This window comes from Culex quinquefasciatus, chromosome 1 (assembly GCF_015732765.1).
Source record: "Culex quinquefasciatus strain JHB chromosome 1, VPISU_Cqui_1.0_pri_paternal, whole genome shotgun sequence".
Lineage (NCBI taxonomy): Eukaryota > Metazoa > Arthropoda > Insecta > Diptera > Culicidae > Culex > Culex quinquefasciatus.
The window spans coordinates 55621908-55645106 of NC_051861.1; the positions used below are offsets into that span (position 1 = coordinate 55621908).

Consider the following 23199-nt stretch of genomic DNA (forward strand, 5'->3'; position numbering starts at 1 on the left):
CAACCGATCGCCTTTGCAAGTAGAGCATTGAAAGGTGCCGAGCTTCGATACCATGCTATAGAGAAAGAATTACTAGCTATTGTATGGGCAACCCAGTATTTCCGACACTATATATTTAACCAAAAATTTATAGTGTATACAGACCACAGGCCACTGGTCGCTATCGATAGCCTGAAAGAAACGTCTACCACACTCTCAAAACTTCGCCTTAAATTGTTAGGGCTAGACCGTGAAATTCGCTATAAACAGGGAAGAGAAAATGCTGTTGCAGATTTTCTATCTCGAATTGATCATGATAAAACAGAACAAATCAATCCAGAAACTGTTGGCGCAACAACTAGAGCGCAACTCAGAAACCAAAATAGGAATAAACTATCTACTTCTGCAAATAAAGGCTACGATTCATCCGATGATGTGATGTTTAGAGAGCTATCAAACATTGATATTAGTGACGGGAATGAGGATTTACCCGAAGAGGAATACTTTTCGAAATTATACGAAGAATTTAGATTATATGCCGAAGAAAACAAGTCATACGCTACGGAAATTAAGAATTGCAAAACCTTAGACAATGAATCAAATTGCAGTCATACTTTCGTGATAGCAAACAAAAAGTCAGGGTTTTCCGAGATTTCCCAGGTTTACAATCTTCCACATGGTGCAAGAAACATAATTCAAGAGGGAAATTTTGCATTTCCTAATGATAATCTTTATGGGGTGATGCTAGATGGTAAACACAATTCTATAATCGACAGCAAAAGTTTTTCCAAACATTTGCTTTGTTCTACATTCACACTTTCAGCGAGTGTGCAAATAAACGGATTCATCTAATATCGTTTAGAAAAATTCGGCAGCCAGAAATCCTGCAAATTATAGAGTTCGCCGCTTGGAAGACAAAAACAAAGATATGTTTCTACAATAACCGCTCAGAGATCGTCAACGCAAAGGCGGATCAAATTCAAACTATCCTCCAAGAATTTCACGATGCACCTTTGGGCGGCCACATTGGGGCCCGCAGAATGATAAAAAGGATAAGTCAAGCATATTTCTGGAAGAATATGAATAAGGCTTTCTAGGCCCAGTGAAAAAAATATAATTTAACTCAAAAATTACGAACTCCTCGTCACAGTGTCCTGATGCAAACAATGATCGAGCTGTAGCTGTCACAGCCCTGCGAAGTATGTTGGCTGACATATCGGGCAGTCAGTCAAAAAAACCAGCTAGAAGTCGCCTGACAAAAAAAATTTTGCTAGAAAGAGATAGGAAACCTGATGCAAACAAACGTCCAGCTGTCATGTAAACATACTTTGAATGTGTTGGTAAATTTCTGACTAGAAAGCCTTATTAGGTTTTACGCCGTCGCGGCTAACCTCAATCGTGTATTTCTGTTTGACAGCTCGCGTGCACTGTTTACATAGACTTAGTCGCGTTCGAACGAAAAGTGCTGGGTATTTTTTTTATTCAAAATCGGCCGGAATTACAAAAGTCAAGTGGTAAGTAAATTGTTAGTGAATTTATTTGCAAGATTTCAAGTTTTTTTTTTCAAATTTATTGCAGGGAACCGAAGGCGAAGTGGGCGGCAAACTTGTCTACATGCTCGCTGTCTACATGCTCGCCGAACGAAAACGAAGCCGTGCTGCTGGCGGAGATGGTCAAGCAATGCCTTGTTCCGACGCTCTGCCTGGAATGACCTACAGGGGACCGATCACCAAGGACATGCAAGTCCCAGGAAACTACCGCACCGTGCTCCAGCTCCAGCTCCCGAGGACATGGTCAAGTTCAATCTCGAGCGCTGCAACCTCGCCCTCCTCCACCAGCAAAACACCGGCAGACTCTTCATCGTCCTGTTTGAGAAGAAAAAGAAGCTGCTCTCGGAGGTTTTCCGTTGTCGAAGGCCTGCGAAGCGGAACCACTCCAAAAGAAGCTAAAACGCTACCACCGCAACCCGCTCAGGCCTAGGAGGGTCTCCAGATTGTTAACGGATGTACCGGCGCAGAATGGAGTACGCGTATCGCAAGGAAGGACATGATCAAGCTGCTGTTTAAAAACAATCCGGAGAAGCCGCCGGAAATCGGAGAGCTGGGCGAGGAAAGAGTTAGAATCGTGCAGATGTGTGTCGGAGTTTCGGCGAATCCGTTTGCGGTGCGGAACTATTATCCTCCTCGTGGGCGATTCTTGACGTAGGCCTGACGGAAAAGGACAGTTTGTCCTTGGTTCAAATTAGTACGAACTGGTAGTTCGGTTCAACAAACAACTGGTCTACGGCACCTGGCAGCGAGGGTGCTTCAATCTACAACCAGCTAGAGACTTGTTCCTGGTTTCGAGTTTAATGTATGGACAGTAATGATATTATAAAGTTTTTGAGATGTTATTAACCTTGGAATGTTAAAATCCTGTTTGGCTTTTATTTTAATCAGACGTTTTTATTTCTGACATATAAAATCAAACATTTTTTTTAGTCAAAGAATTTATTTATCCTTAATAATTTAGCAGCTCCTTGATGACATGGTCCGCTAGACTGTAGTTGATTAGCATTTCGTTGTGGTCCTTCGGGTCAATCCGAATTGCAGGAAGGTCTTGGCGTTGGCCAACTACTTCATCTCGCTCGAATGCCAAGCACATAAGTGTCTTAACATTATTTTCTAACTCTTGAATAATTTTATAATATTTTGCACAGTTTTCAAATTTATTTCACTCAATTTGTCTTTTGCAACTTACTTTAAATTTAAGCTTTTAATATATATAGATATTTTAATCTATTTCAGTATGAAAAGGCTATTTGAGATTATTATAATTATGATTACTGTTGCAAAAATATTTTTTATTGTTTTTGTCACACTCTAAAGGAATTTTGCCAACTTGAAACATCATAAAAAAAAAACAATTATAATTAACAAAAGTTTTTGAATTTTATAAAACCCTGATTCATACCAAATAGCTTCATATATTTGATTAAATGGAGTTAAAACTCAATAAATGTGCCAACAATCAGTTTTAATTATCGTTTCGGATAAGATTTACATAGATATAGAATAGTTCGTTGAAGAAAAAACAAAGTGTAATTCTGAATACCCCTTGATTCAAGGACTGGTTTAGTTTATTGTAAGTTTAAGTTAGTTTTAGGTTTGGTTATGTTTTCTTAACATTTAAATCACAAAAAGCAAACTAAAGCTGAAAGTGATCCACTTATTATGTAAATCAAATGTATTTATTATAAGAAAAATTCAATAAAGTATATTTAATTTTAAAAAAGTGAAAAAGCTCTAGGTTCTGGGTATATTCTAAAATTTGGTAAAATCTTATAAAAGGACATTATAGCCCAACTAATTCCAAATGAAATGACGATTTTTTGGAAGAAATATTATTATTTTCGCTAGCCTGTAATGTATGGCCATAATTTACTTTTACACCCCAGCATCAAACTTTTATGAATAACTTAAATTTTGTTAATAGTAGTTTATGGAACAAGTTGCAAAAATAGGATTTTTTCAGCACGAGTCGTACATTTATCTAACGAGGTTCACCGAGTTGGATAAATACGAAGAGTGCTGAAAAAATCAAGTTTTGCAACGAGTTCCATACAACATTTTTTGCAATTCCAAAAAACACCCATTGAGTGAAATTTTAAGTCAAATTTTCATGTATTTTGTCAATAAATCGTTTAATTCAAAAAAATGTTGAAAAGTGTTACTTTTCGAAACAAGTGCTGAAAAGTTCAACTTTTCAGCACCCATTTCAGTGCTGAAAAGTAGAACTTTTCAGCATTTATTTTGAAAAGTGTTGCTATACGATTAAGTTATTTTTGGTACAGAAAAGTAGGCTATTTCGTCGTTCAAGAATAACAGGAAAAGTAAGTAGTTTCACTACGGAATTGCAAAAAAGATATTTGAATCCGCTTAAACGAAAAAAAAATCGATTAAAATCCAAACGTTTTTCGTTTAGAATGAGTTAAATTAATAACTTTTACGTATTAAAAATATTATGAATAATATTATAAGATTGCAATAAAATAAATGCAAAGAACATTGGATTAAGTTATTACAAATATGTTTAAAGGATTTGCGTCTTCCAACATTTCGCATCAAATTAGTGGTAAATTAGTCTTATCAAAATAGGTTTTTCAATGAAGCGAAAACTCTATAGATCAACCGACGACGATCAACATTGATTCAAAACATTAAACATCAAAATTCACAAGATGGAAAAGGGAATCGGGTAAATTTTTTAAAGCGAATTCCTTAACATATTTTGAAGTTTTTTGATAACTAAAATCATGACAAATCAATAAAATTGAAAAAATTTCAATCTTTTTTCATAGCCAGTGAAAACAAAATCTTGATGTTTCTTTAAAAAAAGTCTGATTCATAATAATGAAAGCTTTCCCCTTTGTAATATTTTTCACGAATTTATTGAAGTAATTTTTACTTAAATTGTCAAGAATTTTATATTTCATAAAAAATAATTTGAATCATTCTTTAGATAAAAATGGTAAGTATCTGGAAAAGTCAGGAAAAAGTAGAGAATTTGAAAATGGGATTTCAGTGGTCACCCTGGGCCTGGGATCACCTCCTCAACGCCAACGTGGCGGTCGATCGTCGACTGCATGTAACTTTGGCCACTCTTGGTAATCGCCACGGCAATCAGACGATCTCCATGATTCCAGAACTGGCGAAGAATGGGTGCCGGAGACCAGTTGTTTGTTGAACCGAACTACCAGTTCGTACTAATTTGAACCAAGGACAAACTGTCCTTTTCCGTCAGGCCTACGTCAAGAATCGCCCACGAGGAGGATAATAGTTCCGCACCGCAAACGGATTCGCCGAAACTCCGACACACATCTGCACGATTCTAACTCTTTCCTCGCCCAGCTCTCCGATTTCCGGCGGCTTCTCCGGATTGTTTTTAAACAGCAGCTTGATCATGTCCTTCCTTGCGATACGCGTACTCCATTCTGCGCCGGTACATCCGTTAACAATCTGGAGACCCTCCTAGGCCTGAGCGGGTTGCGGTGGTAGCGTTTTAGCTTTTGGAGTGGTTCCGCTTCGCAGGCCTTCGACAACGGAAAACCTCCGAGAGCAGCTTTTTCTTCTCAAACAGGACGATGAAGAGTCTGCCGGTGTTTTGCTGGTGGAGGAGGGCGAGGTTGCAGCGCTCGAGATTGAACTTGACCATGTCCTCGGGAGCTGGAGCTGGAGCACGGTGCGGTAGTTTCCTGGGACTTGCATGTCCTTGGTGATCGGTCCCCTGTAGGTCATTCCAGGCAGAGCGTCGGAACAAGGCATTGCTTGACCATCTCCGCCAGCAGCACGGCTTCGTTTTCGTTCGGCGAGCATGTAGACAGCGAGCATGTAGACAAGTTTGCCGCCCACTTCGCCTTCGGTTCCCTGCAATAAATTTGAAAAAAAAAAACTTGAAATCTTGCAAATAAATTCACTAACAATTTACTTACCACTTGACTTTTGTAATTCCGGCCGATTTTGAATAAAAAAAATACCCAGCACTTTTCGTTCGAACGCGACTAAGTCTATGTAAACAGTGCACGCGAGCTGTCAAATGACGTCACGGTGTAAAACCTAATAGGGATATTTTGAACTATGTGCGGCAGTGTGACTCCTGCCAAAGACACAAAATTCACAAATCAAACAAGATACCGATGAAAATAACAACAACGGCTTCAGAGCCTTTTGAAAAACTATACATGGATATAGTAATGTTCCCAGAATCACACTGGGGCAATAACTGCGCATTGACTGTGCAAGATGACTTGACACGATTCTTAACAATCATTCCAATTCATAACCAAGAAGCCTCTACAGTTGCTAGAGCGTTAGTAGAAGGTGTGATTTGTAAATTTGGTACGCCATGTGAGATAGTTACAGATCAAGGTACCAATTTTATGAGTAAAATGCTGAAAGAAGTCTGTAAGTTACTTCACATAAAGAAAATCAACACAAGTGCCTATCACCCACAAGCAAACTTGGTCGAAAGATCGAATCGAGAATTGAAGCAATATATGCGTCAATTCGTCGGAAAAGACACCGGGTCATGGGATCAGAAATTGCCATATTTTCTTTTTGAGTACAACACGGCACCGAACGAATCTACGGGATTTTCACCGTATGAGTTACTATACGGAAGAGTGGCAAGAATGCCAGCTTCAATCTACAAAAGCACAACGGATGCAAATTACGAAACGTATCTGGACGAAATTAAGCACCTTTTCAGCAGTATACATAAAATGGCTAAGGAAAACCTTGCTGTTAGTAAAGTAAGGAATAAGATAAGATACGATGTAAATGTTGAAAATTGGCAACCAGAGCTGGGAGATCCGGTTATGGTTCACGATAACCCCATGGGTATGGGGAGAAAACTCCAACAGCTATGGAGGGGGCCAAGGAGGGGGCCCTATTTGGTAATTAGATTAGATAGCGAGCAAACTTCGACCATTCTTAATGGAAATAAAGAAGAAAAGGTTCATAACAACCGACTTAAAAAATATAATGATTAATCTCCGAAGATGGCCTTTAAAACATTCAAACCCTTGGGTAGAAGTAAGCCGTAAAAACCGCTGAGGTACAAAAAGGGCTATTTTAATTTTTATGGAACTTAGAAAATAACAAACATCATTAATAATAGAGCTAATGCCTCGTGGCAAGTTTTTTTTCTCTTTCTTTCCAAACAAATTTCAGGCATCCCTTGGATTAGCAACCAGAGGAAAAACGCACACCATTCAAGGAGGGAGAGGGCGACTTAACGCATTGATGACACTAAAACGCTGGAATTCTATCTTGATATGAATTGACATTTTTAAAATAGAGGAGTAGTTTCAACAAATCCTTTTTTTTCTTTTCAAAAATATTTCAATGTATAATAAAATTAAATATGATATGTAAATCTGAACATTTCAAACTAAAAGCAAAGAGGAATTTGAGTAGATTAAAAACAATTAGGTATCCTAGTGGTCTTTTACAAAAGAATCAATCAGAATAGGTTTAGTTGCACCTGAGCTTACGGATAAAACGGCACGCGCAGAACCAGATGGGGGCTCGCCAAGGGGCTCGAGCGACAGATAGCACGAAATGGCACTGTCGGGCATTAGATAGCGGGTGAATTTGTGACGCCAAGGAGTATTCATTATTACAAGACAGCGAAAGGAAGAATTCGAACCCCGAACACCAGAAACAAGAGCATGGCAAAATTTGAGCCAATCTTAATTTAATCTTAAAACGCAAGGACAGCATCCCGTAAGTCGGTCCATGGATAGAGCGAAGACTTTTACTGAAGATACAAATACGCTAAGACTGCAAAACTATTTCACAAAAAAGGCGTAGTTGGTTCTAGGCCCCAACAAAACAGCAAAATAATCTAGATTCGTGGCAGTGTATTTTAGCAAACAGTACCTTACGCAATCAACGATAACAGCAATAAAAAAAAAGGCGTAGTTGGTTCTAGGCCCCAACGAAACAGCAAAATAATCAAAATCTAGTACAGAGGGTTCGAAAGGAATAGTAGACGATGGATGTGTCACCGAAAACAACAGGAATTAAGCCAGTTATCTAAAAGCCCGACCCGCCAATGGCTATCTGCACGATTTTAGAAGCCGGTTCGCGAAGAAGCTCCATCATAACGGTTAGGCTATAATTAGCTTTAAAATAAAAATAAATGATAGTATGTCTTTAGTATCCACGAAACCTTATTTTATTCCAGCGTCTTACCTCTTGAGCTCGGCCTCTTCAAGGCCAAGCTCAAGCTCGGTAAGGGGGGGGACATGCACCGGACTTAGTCCGTGCGACCTACCCTAACTTAAATTATAGCAAAGACCCTCACTTGAGTTGGGCACAGTGGCCAAAGGTGCTTTTATTCACACCGTCAGCACAGACGAGCGCTCCGCGCGGCGGTGCAGTTTTGCAGCACACGGCCAGCTTTGCTGATGTGGGCTTTGGGTTTCCCTGGGGACATCGAGTGTCTTACCAGGGAATTGATTCGAGTATTAAGTGCTAGGCCGCGGTAGTAATAACATCGATGTCATTAATTATTTAGAAACATAATATAGTTGTTAGAGATAAACTTTGATCTTTAAATTACTTTAATATCACATCATATGCGCCAATCCTTACCGCTCGGCGGCGCATAAACAACATGTAACAGGCTTGTGACCGATCAAATTTAACTAATTTGGGGTCGCTGAACCCGAATATGACCATGAAAATCGGTCACGGCGACCCAGGAGCATGTAATCCAAGATGGCGTCCAATATGGCGAATAGTGAATCTTCAAGTATTTTTAAACAACATGTAACAGGCTTGTGACCGATCAAATTTAACTAATTTGGGGTCGCTGAACCCGAATATGACCATGAAAATCGGTCACGGCGACCCAGTAGCGTGTTATCCAAGATGGCGTCCAATATGGCGAATAGTGAATCTTCAAGTATTTTTAAACAACATGTAACAGGCTTGTGACCGATCAAATTTAACTAAATTAGGGTCGCTGAACCCGAATATGACCATGAAAATCGGTCACGGCGATCCAGGAGCGTGTAATCCAAGATGGCGTCCAATATGGCGAATAGTGAATCTTCAAGTATTTTTAAACAATGTAACAGGCTTGTGACCGATCAAATTTATCTAATTTGGGGTCGCTGAACTCGAATATGACCATGAAAATCGGTCACGGCGATCCAGCAGCGTGTAATCCAAGATGGCGTCCAATATGGCGAAGAGAGAATCTTCAAGTATTTTTAAACAATATGTAACAGGCTTGTGACCGATCAAATTTAACTAATTTGGGGTCGCTGAACTCGAATATGACCATGAAAATCGGTCACGGCGACCCAAGAGCATGTAATCCAAGATGGCGTCCAATATGGCGAATAGTGAATCTTCAAGTATTTTTAAACAAGATGTAACAGGCTTGTGACCGATCAAATTTAACTAATTTGGAGTCGCTGAACTCGAATATGACCATGAAAATCGGTCACGGCGATCCAGGAGCGTGTAATCCAAGATGGCGTCCAATATGGCGAATAGTGAATCTTCAAGTATTTTTAAACAACATGTAACAGCCTTGTGACCGATCAAATTTAACTAATTTGGGGTCGCTGAACCCGAATATGACCATGAAAATCGGTCACGGCGACCCAGTAGCGTGTAATCCAAGATGGCGTCCAATATGGCGAATAGTGAATCTTCAAGTATTTTTAAACAACATGTAACAGGCTTGTGACCGATCAAATTTAACTAATTTAGGGTCGCTGAACTCGAATATGACCATTAAAATCGGTCACGGCGATCCAGGAGCGTGTAATCCAAGATGGCGTCCAATATGGCGAAGAGAGAATCTTCAAGTATTTTTTAACCAACATGTAACAGGCTTGTGACCGATCAAATTTAACTAATTTGGGATCGCTGAACTCGAATATGACCATGAAAATCGGTCACGGCGATCCAGCAGCGTGTAATCCAAGATGGCGTCCAATATGGCGAATAGTGAATCTTCAAGTATTTTTAAACAACATGTAACAGGCTTGTGACCGATCAAATTTAACTAATTTGGGGTCGCTGAACTCGAATATGACCATTAAAATCGGTCACGGCGATCCAGGAGCGTGTAATCCAAGATGGCGTCCAATATGGCGAAGAGAGAATCTTCAAGTATTTTTTAACCAACATGTAACAGGCTTGTGACCGATCAAATTTAACTAATTTGGGGTCGCTGAACCCGAATATAACCATGAAAATCGGTTACGGCGATCCTGGAGCGTGTAATCCAAGATGGCGTCCAATATGGCGAATAGTGAATCTTCAAGTATTTTTAAACAACATGTAACAGCCTTGTGACCGATCAAATTTAACTAATTTGGAGTCGCTGAACTCGAATATGACCATGAAAATCGGTCACGACGATCCAGGAGCGTGTAATCCAAGATGGCGTCCAATATGGCGAATAGTGAATCTTCAAGTATTTTTAAACAACATGTAACAGCCTTGTGACCGATCAAATTTAACTAATTTGGGGTCGCTGAACCCGAATATGACCATGAAAATCGGTCACGGCGACCCAGTAGCGTGTAATCCAAGATGGCGTCCAATATGGCGAATAGTGAATCTTCAAGTATTTTTAAACAACATGTAACAGGCTTGTGACCGATCAAATTTAACTAATTTAGGGTCGCTGAACCCGAATATGACCATGAAAATCGGTCACGGCGATCCAGGAGCGTGTAATCCAAGATGGCGTCCAATATGGCGAATAGTGAATCTTCAAGTATTTTTAAACAACATGTAACAGCCTTGTGACCGATCAAATTTAACTAATTTGGGGTCGCTGAACCCGAATATGACCACGAAAATCGGTCACGGCGATCCAGGAGCGTGTAATCCAAGATGGCGTCCAATATGGCGAATAGTGAATCTTCAAGTATTTTTAAACAATGTAACAGGCTTGTGACCGATCAAATTTAACTAATTTGGGGTCGCTGAACTCGAATATGACCATGAAAATCGGTCACGGCGATCCAGCAGCGTGTAATCCAAGATGGCGTCCAATATGGCGAAGAGAGAATCTTCAAGTATTTTTAAACAATATGTAACAGGCTTGTGACCGATCAAATTTAACTAATTTGGGGTCGCTGAACTCGAATATGACCATGAAAATCGGTCACGGCGACCCAAGAGCATGTAATCCAAGATGGCGTCCGAATAGTGAATCTTCAAGTATTTTTAAACAAGATGTAACAGGCTTGTGACCGATCAAATTTAACTAATTTGGAGTCGCTGAACTCGAATATGACCATGAAAATCGGTCACGGCGATCCAGGAGCGTGTAATCCAAGATGGCGTCAATATGGCGAATAGTGAATCTTCAAGTATTTTTAAACAACATGTAACAGCCTTGTGACCGATCAAATTTAACTAATTTGGGGTCGCTGAACCCGAATATGACCATGAAAATCGGTCACGGCGACCCAGTAGCGTGTAATCCAAGATGGCGTCCAATATGGCGAATAGTGAATCTTCAAGTATTTTTAAACAACATGTAACAGGCTTGTGACCGATCAAATTTAACTAATTTGGGGTCGCTGAACCCGAATATGACCATGAAAATCGGTCACGGCGACCCAGTAGCGTGTTATCCAAGATGGCGTCCAATATGGCGAATAGTGAATCTTCAAGTATTTTTAAACAACATGTAACAGGCTTGTGACCGATCAAATTTAACTAATTTGGGGTCGCTGAACCCGAATATGACCATGAAAATCGGTCACGGCGACCCAGGAGCGTGTAATCCAAGATGGCGTCCAATATGGCGAATAGTGAATCTTCAAGTATTTTTAAACAACATGTAACAGGCTTGTGACCGATCAAATTTAACTAATTTAGGGTCGCTGAACCCGAATATGACCATGAAAATCGGTCACGGCGATCCAGGAGCGTGTAATCCAAGATGGCGTCCAATATGGCGAATAGTGAATCTTCAAGTATTTTTAAACAACATGTAACAGCCTTGTGGCCGATCAAATTTAACTAATTTGGGATCGCTGAACTCGAATATGACCATGAAAATCGGTCACGGCGATCCAGCAGCGTGTAATCCAAGATGGCGTCCAATATGGCGAATAGTGAATCTTCAAGTATTTTTAAACAACATGTAACAGGCTTGTGACCGATCAAATTTAACTAATTAAGGGTCGCTGAACTCGAATATGACCATTAAAATCGGTCACGGCGATCCAGGAGCGTGTAATCAAGATGGCGTCAATATGGCGAGAGAGAATCTTCAAGTATTTTTTAACCAACATGTAACAGGCTTGTGACCGATCAAATTTAACTAATTTGGGGTCGCTGAACCCGAATATGACCATGAAAATCGGTTACGGCGATCCTGGAGCGTGTTATCCGAGATGGCGTCCAATATGGCGAATAGTGAATCTTCAAGTATTTTTAAACAACATGTAACAGGCTTGTGACCGATCAAATTTAACTAATTTGGGGTCGCTGAACTCGAATATGACCATGAAAATCGGTCACGGCAACCCAGGAGCGTGTAATCCTAGATGGCGTCCAATATGGCGGGAGAGAATCTTCAAGTTGTCGACGCCATCAGCGATCCCAAATTAGTTAAATTTGATCGGTCACAAGCCTGTTACATCTTGTTTAAAAATACTTGAAGATTCACTATTCGCCATATTGGACGCCATCTTGGATTACACGCTGCTGGATCGCCGTGACCAATTTTCATGGTCATATTCGAGTTCAGCGACCCCAAATTAGTTAAATTTGATCGGTCACAAGCCTGTTACATGTTGTTTAAAAATACTTGAAGATTCACTATTCGCCATATTGGACGCCATCTTGGACTACACGCTACTGGGTCGCCGTGACCGATTTTCATGGTCATATTCGGGTTCAGCGACCCCAAATTAGTTAAATTTGATCGGTCACAAGGCTGTTATATGTTGTTTAAAAATACTTGAAGATTCACTATTCGCCATATTGGACGCCATCTTGGATTACATGCTCCTGGGTCGCCGCGTCTGCCTGTGTGGATTAATCGGACCGCGCACTGGACTCACAATCCAGAGGTCGCCGGTTCGAATCCCGGGGCGGACGCAAAAAATTCTAAGTGTAAATATAGGTATTCGGTGCCCTCTCCCCGTGCCCATACCTTCACACTTAGGAGACCCGGGAGGCGGAGTCTTGTCGCAAAAAGAACGATACACGCCTGTGGATCCGTTGACGAAACCGCAAGGTTTAAGAGGGCCACATTATAAGGTGTTACGTCGATTCCGTTGGGTCGCCGTGACCGATTTTCATGGTCATATTCGAGTTCAGCGACCCCAAATTAGTTAAATTTGATCGGTCACAAGCCTGTTACATCTTGTTTAAAAATACTTGAAGATTCTCTCTTCGCCATATTGGACGCCATCTTGGATTACACGCTGCTGGATCGCCGTGACCGATTTTCATGGTCATATTCGAGTTCAGCGACCCCAAATTAGTTAAATTTGATCGGTCACAAGCCTGTTACATGTTGTTTAAAAATACTTGAAGATTCTCTCTTCGCCATATTGGACGCCATCTTGGATTACACGCTCCTGGGTTGCCGTGACCGATTTTCATGGTCATATTCGAGTTCAGCGACCCCAAATTAGTTAAATTTGATCGGTCACAAGCCTGTTACATGTTGTTTAAAAATACTTGAAGATTCACTATTCGCCATATTGGACGCCATCTTGGATAACACGCTCCTGGGTCGCCGTGACCGATTTTCATGGTCATATTCGAGTTCAGCGACCCCAAATTAGTTAAATTTGATCGGTCACAAGCCTGTTACATGTTGTTTAAAAATACTTGAAGATTCTCTCTTCGCCATATTGGACGCCATCTTGGATTACACGCTCCTGGGTCGCCGTGACCGATTTTCATGGTCATATTCGAGTTCAGCAACCCCAAATTAGTTAAATTTGATCGGTCACAAGCCTGTTACATGTTGTTTAAAAATACTTGAAGATTCTCTCTTCGCCATATTGGACGCCATCTTGGATAACACGCTCCTGGGTCGCCGTGACCGATTTTCATGGTCATATTCGAGTTCAGCGACCCCAAATTAGTTAAATTTGATCGGTCACAAGCCTGTTACATGTTGTTTAAAAATACTTGAAGATTCACTATTCGCCATATTGGACGCCATCTTGGATAACACGCTCCTGGATCGCCGTGACCGATTTTCATGGTCATATTCGGGTTCAGCGACCCCAAATTAGTTAAATTTGATCGGTCACAAGCCTGTTACATGTTGGTTAAAAAATACTTGAAGATTCTCTCTTCGCCATATTGGACGCCATCTTGGATTACACGCTCCTGGGTCGCCGTGACCGATTTTCATGGTCATATTCGAGTTCAGCGACCCCAAATTAATTAAATTTGATCGGTCACAAGCCTGTTACATGTTGTTTAAAAATACTTGAAGATTCACTATTCGCCATATTGGACGCCATCTTGGATTACACGCTCCTGGATCGCCATGACCGATTTTCATGGTCATATTCGGGTTCAGCGACCCCAAATTAGTTAAATTTGATCGGTCACAAACCTGTTACATCTTGTTTAAAAATACTTGAAGATTCACTATTCGCCATATTGGACGCCATCTTGGATTACACGCTACTGGATCGCCGTGACCGATTTCCATGGTCATATTCGAGTTCAGCGACCCCAAATTAGTTAAATTTGATCGGTCACAAGCCTGTTACATGTTGTTTAAAAATACTTGAAGATTCACTATTCGCCATATTGGACGCCATCTTGGATAACACGCTCCTGGATCGCCGTAACCGATTTTCATGGTCATATTCGGGTTCAGCGACCCTAAATTAGTTAAATTTGATCGGTCACAAGCCTGTTACATCTTGTTTAAAAATACTTGAAGATTCTCTCTTCGCCATATTGGACGCCATCTTGGATTACACGTTCCTGGGTCGCCGTGACCAATTTTCATGGTCATATTCGAGTTCAGCGACCCCAAATTAGTTAAATTTGATCGGTCACAAGCCTGTTACATGTTGTTTAAAAATACTTGAAGATTCACTATTCGCCATATTGGACGCCATCTTGGATAACACGCTCCTGGATCGCCGTAACCGATTTTCATGGTCATATTCGGGTTCAGCGACCCTAAATTAGTTAAATTTGATCGGTCACAAGCCTGTTACATCTTGTTTAAAAATACTTGAAGATTCTCTCTTCGCCATATTGGACGCCATCTTGGATTACACGTTCCTGGGTCGCCGTGACCAATTTTCATGGTCATATTCGAGTTCAGCGACCCCAAATTAGTTAAATTTGATCGGTCACAAGCCTGTTACATGTTGTTTAAAAATACTTGAAGATTCACTATTCGCCATATTGGACGCCATCTTGGATTACACGCTACTGGGTCGCCGTGACCGATTTTCATGGTCATATTCGGGTTCAGCGACCCCAAATTAGTTAAATTTGATCGGTCACAAGCTTGTTACATCTTGTTTAAAAATACTTGAAGATTCACTATTCGCCATATTGGACGCCATCTTGGATTACACGCTCCTGGATCGCCGTGACCGATTTTCATGGTCATATTCGGGTTCAGCGACCCGAAATTAGTTAAAATCAACACGTCGACAACCTTCATACTGTGATATTGTTGACTTCTCTATATAGCCGCCATATTGGTCGCCATCTTGAATATCTCGCGTCCCTTAAGGAATCGGGCTTCGTGACCGCGATATTCGGACTCAGCAGGGTCGATTTAGCCTAGATCCATCAAAACCTGGCCTGTTACACGATTTGCCGTTAGACATGTTATTTTTGGGTTTTTAGCCTTGACTATACATTAACCATATAGATTTCATAGGAGTACTGAATGGATCATTTTTCCATAAGCAGACCTTATGAATTTAATGTAACATTTGTGTTACGTTCATAAGAAAACCTTATAAAATTCAAATTTTGTTAAGCTAGCAGGTTTTTGTTCTTATATGGAAAACTTATGAATATTATTTTCTCTCTCTTTCAATTGTTACTTTATTCATTTGACTAATATTTGAAAGTTAATTTCTGTTGATTTACAAAAAATAATGCAATTTGTGACAAATCAGATTCAACGAGTCTCATTGCTGGTCGGGGTCGTGTCGCTTGATACCGGTGTGCAGCGACCGCTGGGTGTCGAGTGTCTCACGATGGCCGAACCGTTTCGGACGAAGTCGCAAGCGTGAACCTGATCTCTGGGGAGTTCGTCCGAGTGGAGACTGTATGGAATCTTGAGGTATATTTCGCGCGGTTAGAACGGGTACTAGCCACAGTTAAAACGCTCGTGCTCGTGGACCATTGATGTGCTTCTCGAGGGCTTTTTCGTCCACGTACAGACGGTTGCAGAAGCGGTACCGGAGCGTTTCTCCCAGCTCTTGCATCGTGATGCCGTGGTCGCGCTCTTGATGACGGACCGCCAGGTACGGCGAACAGTACTACGCCAGACAGATGCCGCGTTGCAGACATACGACGGTGATCTCGAGTATGTTTCCATCGTAAATGGCCAGCTGCTCGTCGATATCATACTGCTTTTCTCCAAATTGATCATGATCCTGGATCAAAAGGGTTGAAATGATTACTATTTTTTCTAAAAAATCTACTTTGAATCCTAAAACTTACACATGCACCGGGTTGGAAGTCTTTTGTCGCCTCTTCAAGGTAGTCTTCGTTAAAGTCGTCGTCGTTGTCCGCGACGGTGCGTCTTTTGCTGTCCACCGTGCCCACTTTTTCCGACAGGAACTCCTCGTACTTTTCAAGGTTTCCTCATCGGTTGTTTCCACGAAGAACCCGACGTGATCACCATCTCCACTGCCGGTGACATTTTTCTCGACCTTTACGAAGATTCTAATAAGGACTAGAGTTGGCCGCCTGCTTTTGTTGGTCAAATCGTTGTTCGGTTAATTACCCAAGTAACCATCCAGCACTAAATATAGTCAATGTACAGCACTAACAGCGCATTTCCAGCTGCGGGTAAAAGCTAAAGTGTTTTCACATCTGCATCAAAAGCGCTTTTACAGCGGATTTGCAGCTGAATTTGGACTTTATATTTCTGTTTTAGTGCAGGGCCCCTACTGTTAGTGTCCCACCCCTACAAAATATCAAAAAAGAGAAAGGCAATAAAAAGTTGCTCCCTCTCTCTCTTCTTCCTTCCTTCGTGCCACTCTATTTTCGGATTGTTTACATTCTACGTTGCCGACACAGCTGATGGACCCATGGCTTTCTACCAGCCTTGTGATGGACCGTGATTTTTCTGTTCTGAGGAACTTTGTTTGGGATATTGATCATGCAGTTTTCAGTAGATTTCGCTGGTTCCTGAGCCCGTGCCGTCTCGCCTGTTTGGGAAGTGCTTTACGGACGTGATTGCTCAACAAGAGATGATGTTTCACCCGATCACGAACACGCTCTAAATCCATGTTTCTTACATGTTGCTGAAAATTGTTATGAAATCTTCCACCATCAAAGAAAATACACTTTGTACAACTAGAATCAATTTATTTTTTGATAATTAATGCACTTCAGACATAACTTATTACGCCCAATACTTTTCCTGGACCTGCAACCTAGCAAACACTCCATTACTGCTGGTCTTGATGCACAAAACTGAACATTGAATACTTTAAATCCTTCCATCCGTACACCGTCATTTTCGCCGCCAAAACATCGCCACTTCCCGGGAGCAGGAATACCAAGCCGGATGTTCCAGGATGATCAAGGAAAACTTTATTCCACAAATTTTTGCCACAGATTTGCTCGCCTCCGGAACGGTCTAGATTGGAGGAAATATGCCTTTTTTGTAATCCTGTAAACCATAAAGTTTCTTTTGCTATTTATTTTATTATTTCTTTTAGTTAAACTTACCTATTTAATAAAATAACAGTTAAAATTCTAATTCTGATTGTTTGACAAGCACAAAATAAATCTAGAGTACTTTTTCAAAAGGTCCTATGTGCAAAAACCTCAATCTGAGAAATTTGATGATTTTATGATTGAATTAACTATCCAATCATTTTTGACTGATTATTCAACTTCAGCAGGTCGAATTAATGTAAGTTTAAGGAACTTTACTAAAATAAAGCGAAGAACTGCTCATTTTCGAGCAAAAATTAGGGGTCCAATATAGGACAACGAAATTCCAAACTTTTCCAAAAGTGGACCCTGTTAATTTAACTTACAAAATAAAGAAAACTGTGTATTTAAGCAAAAGTTTCTCTTAAACATACAATGAATGCTTGTTGTAATCAACTTAAACGCATATTTTTCAATTATGAGTATAAATATAGCTGTTTTTATGTTAAAAGTACCAATATGCTGAAGCCGAAAGAATTTATAATTAATCAAAACTTTAGTTAATGGTACTTAACTAAAGCATCATTGTTGCAGTTTGAAATGATATTTTATAGTAATAAATCAATAACAAAACATTATTTTTAAATAAACATGCCTGGTTTTATCAGCAACTGTAAACAAAACTATTGTTTAGTTTCGATCAATCAATTATGTAATTAATATGAAAAAAATTGCATCAAAATTACTTTTTAAATTATTTGTATGATTACAGTGGTTTTTGAAACGTTTTCTCGGATCTTTTCGGAAATAAATGTGTTTAAATGTCTGTTAGGTTTTTTGTTGTTTAAAGCCAAATTTGTCAACAAAACATATTTGTTCATGATGAAAAGTGAGCAAAATCCAACTTTTATTCATTATATCTATGATTAGACCTACACCATGCATCAAAACATCAAATATCGGTTAAATTTGGTATAAAAATAACAGTTTGCCTACACAGAAAAAAAAATGTAAATTTACCCGACACACAAATCGTGTTTCATACGTAAACACGCTTAATGTAAATTTGAAATCTATTGTAAACAGTCAAATTCTATTTAAAGGGTCATTATGTAAATCCAAATTCTATGTAATGGTTGAATCTTATGTAAATGCAAATTTGTTCACTGATTCCAGCAAAATTTGAATTTATAAAAAGCATGTAAAATTCAAATCTAACGCAATCTTGCTTCACTGAAATTTAAGAAAATCGTGTTAGTTTGAGTGCGACGGATGACAGCTAAAACAAAACAATTAAATTAGCTCCTCTGCATTTGGTGGCAAGTAAGCCAAGAGTTGGACGCTTAAGTTTGTTGTTATTGTTGAATATCTGAACTTCAACTATTCAAAGCAAGTGTTAGTTGTTTGTTATGTTATGGTCGGTTGTTGTTGAATGGGTGCTGTTCTAAAGCCTTCAATAATACTTTAAACAGCTTGTTTCCGCGGAGTGTCAAAAGTTGTTCACTGTTTTCTAGAGATTGCTAATTAAACCGTCGTTTCCCCCACGGAATAAGCGAATTTTCCAACCTGCACAAACCGGGAGCAGGAGTAACGGATTGATTTCGATCCCAGTTCCCTCTGTCCGTTGCGACAGGACCAAGTTCTACTGTTGTAGCCCGCCTATCTGGTTCATATATCCGGTCTTACCTCAACCGCCTAACGAGTCAATACCGTGAACTTCCGCCGGCTCTTCCAGCATCTCTTCCAGAACTGTTCTACGTTGCCAGGAACACCTTCGGTTGTATTAGCGTGGATCGGAACAACGTCGCTGGATGATTCGATTCGCAGCTGTAGCGAGAGTAAGGAGAAGGAGCAGGAACGGGATCACGGCTGATCCATCCGATTCGAAGAAATTCTTATCAGGATCAAATCTGAAGTTTCATTTGCTGAAACACAAAAGGTATGTAAGTGGGCATATAAAAAAAATACCTAAATTATTTAATTATCTAAATTGATGTTGTTGAAGGTATTGAAATGAAAATTTATCAATGGCCGATAGCTTTTGCCGAGTGATCCTGATTCGCATGAGAATCAAAATAGTCCAGCACTTTCCCATAATCAAGAGTGTATTCAGCTGCAGCAGAAATGGTATATTCGGGATTGCGCCGTATTTTGGAAACCGCGTCCTAATTCTGGCCGGCAGTATTCGCCAATTAAGGTTCTGGATGTGTTTTGTCCAAAAGAAACCGCTCGATTATGGTTATCAGTATACTTACAGCATGATCTGTATGTTGAAGCCGATGAGAAGTTATTTTAAATTGTTTTAAAAAACTGTTTTTTTTGTTTTTCACTAGTTTTAGGTGCAAATTCAAACCAAAACATCGATCTTTTTCGGTGATTCGCACAACATCTTTTCGTGATTTGACAGTTTGACTCGACAGTTGCAGTTTGATCAGGTGAGTACCCCTGTGACTGTGATTGTCGCGGTGTTGACAACCCACTCGGAAAATAATCTGGTAAATTTGAGTGTCTGGCGCTGGCGGACGTTTGTCGTGCAGTTCAGACACACTTGGCACACTTATCCTAGACAAGTTTTGCGTAACGCCAGATGAATCTGGCGAAAATCGGGCGAAAGTTCTGCCAGCTGTCTGGCACAAAAATCAACCGGTTCAATCGGTTGAACCGTGCACGACCGGTTTGTGTCATATTCGCCAGAAATCATGGCAGAAATCTAGGGTAAATCTGGGGGAAATTCTGCCAGATGGCTGGCGCAAGCCCCCAGACGAACGCCAGAATTGTGTCCGCCATTTCCGACCGGGAAATCAAAGCGGTGTTTAAGTGTGGATCACAATGATGCGTTGATCGCATCACGTTGCCCCATTTGGGGGAAAATACGAATTAAATGAAAACGGAACGCTATGGAGCCTCGCTATGGACTCATCCTGAGCTTGGTAGAGAAGTGTTCAAAAAACTTCATGAAGTAGTTTTCAACAAATTTTGAAAAGTTTGAAATGTTAGTTAACTATTATTATTAAAATAGTAAATAGTATTATTAAACACTCCCAAGATTCATATTTCTCAATGAATATGTGTTCGAATCGGAAAACGGACTAAATCTTCAGTTTTATAGGCATTTTAAGCATACCAAAGTTTTTAGAAAATGTGATTTTTTTTAATTATGCTGCAAAATTGGAATTGATGACAAACTTTTGATTGAATAAACTTCTAAAGAATTTTGATAAAATTTTAAACTTTTATGTACTTTTTGGTAACATTTTGCAACATTTGAATTAACCTTCCTTATAGTCAATTTGACGTAACAAATTCAACTTTTAGGCTTAGGTTTGCAAGAAACACAGAGTCATAGTCACCTTGGTTTAAAAAAAAAAAAAACAATTTAAAAAAAACTATTTTTTAAGCACTGTTATTTGAGAAAAAAAAACGATGAAACAAACATTGACATTGTGTGACCTACCGCAGAACCTACCCTTGGGCGTACCCCAGTACATGTTTTAAAATTTGTATTCTTGAGTCTTATCACAGAGTAACCCAGAGTTATCACTGCCACTTGTTTTTTTGTTTAACTTTGTGGTACATCGCCTGCTACCAGCAAACCTTATGGAGCCAAAGGGACCATCCACAAACCACGTGGACAATTTAAAAAAACTCAAACCCCCCCCCCTTCGTGGACAATTTTCCATACAAAAAAAAACTTTTTGTATGGAGCGTGGACAATCGCCATACCACCCTCCCGCCCCCCTAAAGTGTCCACGTGGTTTATGGATGGTTTGACTTTTCTTCGGACTGGTCACTCTGGGTTACTCTGTGGTCCTACCATTTGATCCTATCAAAATAAATTCTGTTTGAAAAGATATTTTCTGTCACAAAAGAATGAAATGCTTCTCTCGATCAAAGATTGAAAAACTAGTAAACTTTAAGAATTTTATTGTTTTCATAAATTTTAAGATATTTTGATTTTTTTTAGCAGAAGGACAAATTTTTTTTAATTATTATTGATAAAACCATTTTTCAATAATATCAATACGAAAAAAAAAACAATATATTTAACAACAAAAAACTTGAGCCCAGAAGTGCCCAAAGGTTTTGCTTGGCGGGCTAAATTTAAAGTTCAAAAACTAATTCTACGATTTTTCATTTCAGTGTTATGAGCCTGAGTGTAATCGGCAAGAAAGACATTACAGACTTTTCTGGCTAATACAGACTTCCCGTAAATCAGAGTTGGCAACACTGAGATTCTCAGCCGCAGGGCCATAAACGTCAGTTGTCACAATCAAAAAATGAAATGTTTTGGTTTTTTTTTGTAGCGAGTTGTCAACTTTGATTTTTTTTTCTTTGGCTCGCCGCGCTCGCCGCAGTTGGTTAACTTGGCCAACTTTGATTAAAAATGTTGAATGTTGTCAAATTTGTTTTTAAGTGCGTGCAAGAACATTGGATGGAGTTGAAATGTGGGAGTAGAATGGTAAGCTTAAGTCCCACAGGAAGACTCGTATACGCAGGAGCAATCGATCAAAGATGTGTTTCTTTTTATCTAACGCAGGACATCATTCACCCGAAGGATCTGCTGGAGAACTAAGCCGGACAAAGAACTAAAAGGGTAAGCAGCCGATCCGCCGGATGTGTGACCCGTTCTTGCTGAGGAAAACGGTCTTATCGTCGCGGGATTTCTTCCACTTGCTCAAGTCACACGGTTTCTTCTATTTTAGTCCGGTCCCTTGTCGAAGGAACGCTTGATTCTCGGGATTGTCGACAGTGGAACCGGTAAAAGGTGGCGGCAGCTCGGTAGAAGTCAGGTTAGCAAAATGTTCGTGCGAGGCGAGCCCATGTGTAGCAGATCTATTTGGGCCGTGTGGAGCGGAGGTTGGTCACAAGGCTGGGTAGTCGATTCTGCTAGCTGCTTGGAATACACGGGACTGCCAATTCGGAGATCTTGTTGCGAAGACAAGACTAGTTATAGTACGTATCCAGGTGAGTACATTCCGCATTGTTATAATCACACAAATCTTTTTTATCTTAGTCGCGTATGTGTTCTTTATACACACTTGTACAAAACCAAAACACGCGACTTCCGAAAAGTTATTCAGCCACGAAATGGCAATAATATTCAACTTTGAAACACTCCGTTGAATCTAAAACCCGATGAAATTATTCAAATGCTCGTACATTACTCGTACGAATCAAAACCGTTTGTACGAACGCCGAAATAGGCTAATACATTCTATGATGGAAATGCATGCTTTTATTTTAAACAAATAAGTTCATTTTACTCCGTTGAATTTGGAATTTGATGAAATTTCGTTCTTTTTATTTGCCTTTTGCAGTGCGTAATAGTTAAGTAATGTTTTTATTCAAATGAAAGTATTTTATTTGATTTGAAAGGAAACATAAGTTAACTGTTTAAAGCCATTGCAGGTCAAAAAAGCATTTGAAATTTACATCGGATTCTAAATTCAACGGAGCAAAAAAAATTTTGGGTTGGGTAAAATTACATCGATTTCATCGGAAATTTACAAGTTTCTGAGCGCCGTTTGTTCCGCACGATTACAACGGATGATACGTAAATTTACAATGAATTTGATGTAAATTAGCATCATTAATGACGTGCACTTTTGGTACATCATAAATGATGTAAATTTACCGGATTTTTTTTTTCTGTGTATAGTGGACCCGGGTCCACAATCGGATTATGGACCCGGGTCCACTATAGGAAAAGGGGGTCCATAACAGGCAAACAAAACTTTTTTTTCAAATGGCTATTTTTCTGCTCAAAAACAAAAAACTGATGAAACAAATACTCAATGTTGTTCAAAACACTCCAGATTCCATTATTATGTACAAAGGGTTATGA

General features: G+C 39.8%; 3 long non-coding RNA genes across 3 annotated transcripts; 2 read left to right on the forward strand and 1 right to left on the reverse strand.

Annotated features, from left to right (window-relative positions):
* Positions 1-1348: 1348 nt before the first annotated feature.
* LOC119765371 lies at positions 1349-2467 on the forward strand. Its single transcript, XR_005276671.1, has 2 exons — positions 1349-1493; positions 1558-2467. It is a non-coding gene; the product is annotated as an uncharacterized LOC119765371 (long non-coding RNA).
* Positions 2468-17038: 14571 nt separating this feature from the next.
* LOC119765375 lies at positions 17039-17483 on the reverse strand. The gene is made up of 2 exons (XR_005276676.1): positions 17427-17483; positions 17039-17367 (listed from the first exon to the last, which is right to left on the reverse strand). It is a non-coding gene; the product is annotated as an uncharacterized LOC119765375 (long non-coding RNA).
* Positions 17484-21657: 4174 nt separating this feature from the next.
* On the forward strand, positions 21658-22296 carry LOC119765373. The gene is made up of 3 exons (XR_005276673.1): positions 21658-21813; positions 21892-21948; positions 22058-22296. It is a non-coding gene; the product is annotated as an uncharacterized LOC119765373 (long non-coding RNA).
* The last annotated feature ends 903 nt before the right edge of the window (positions 22297-23199 follow it).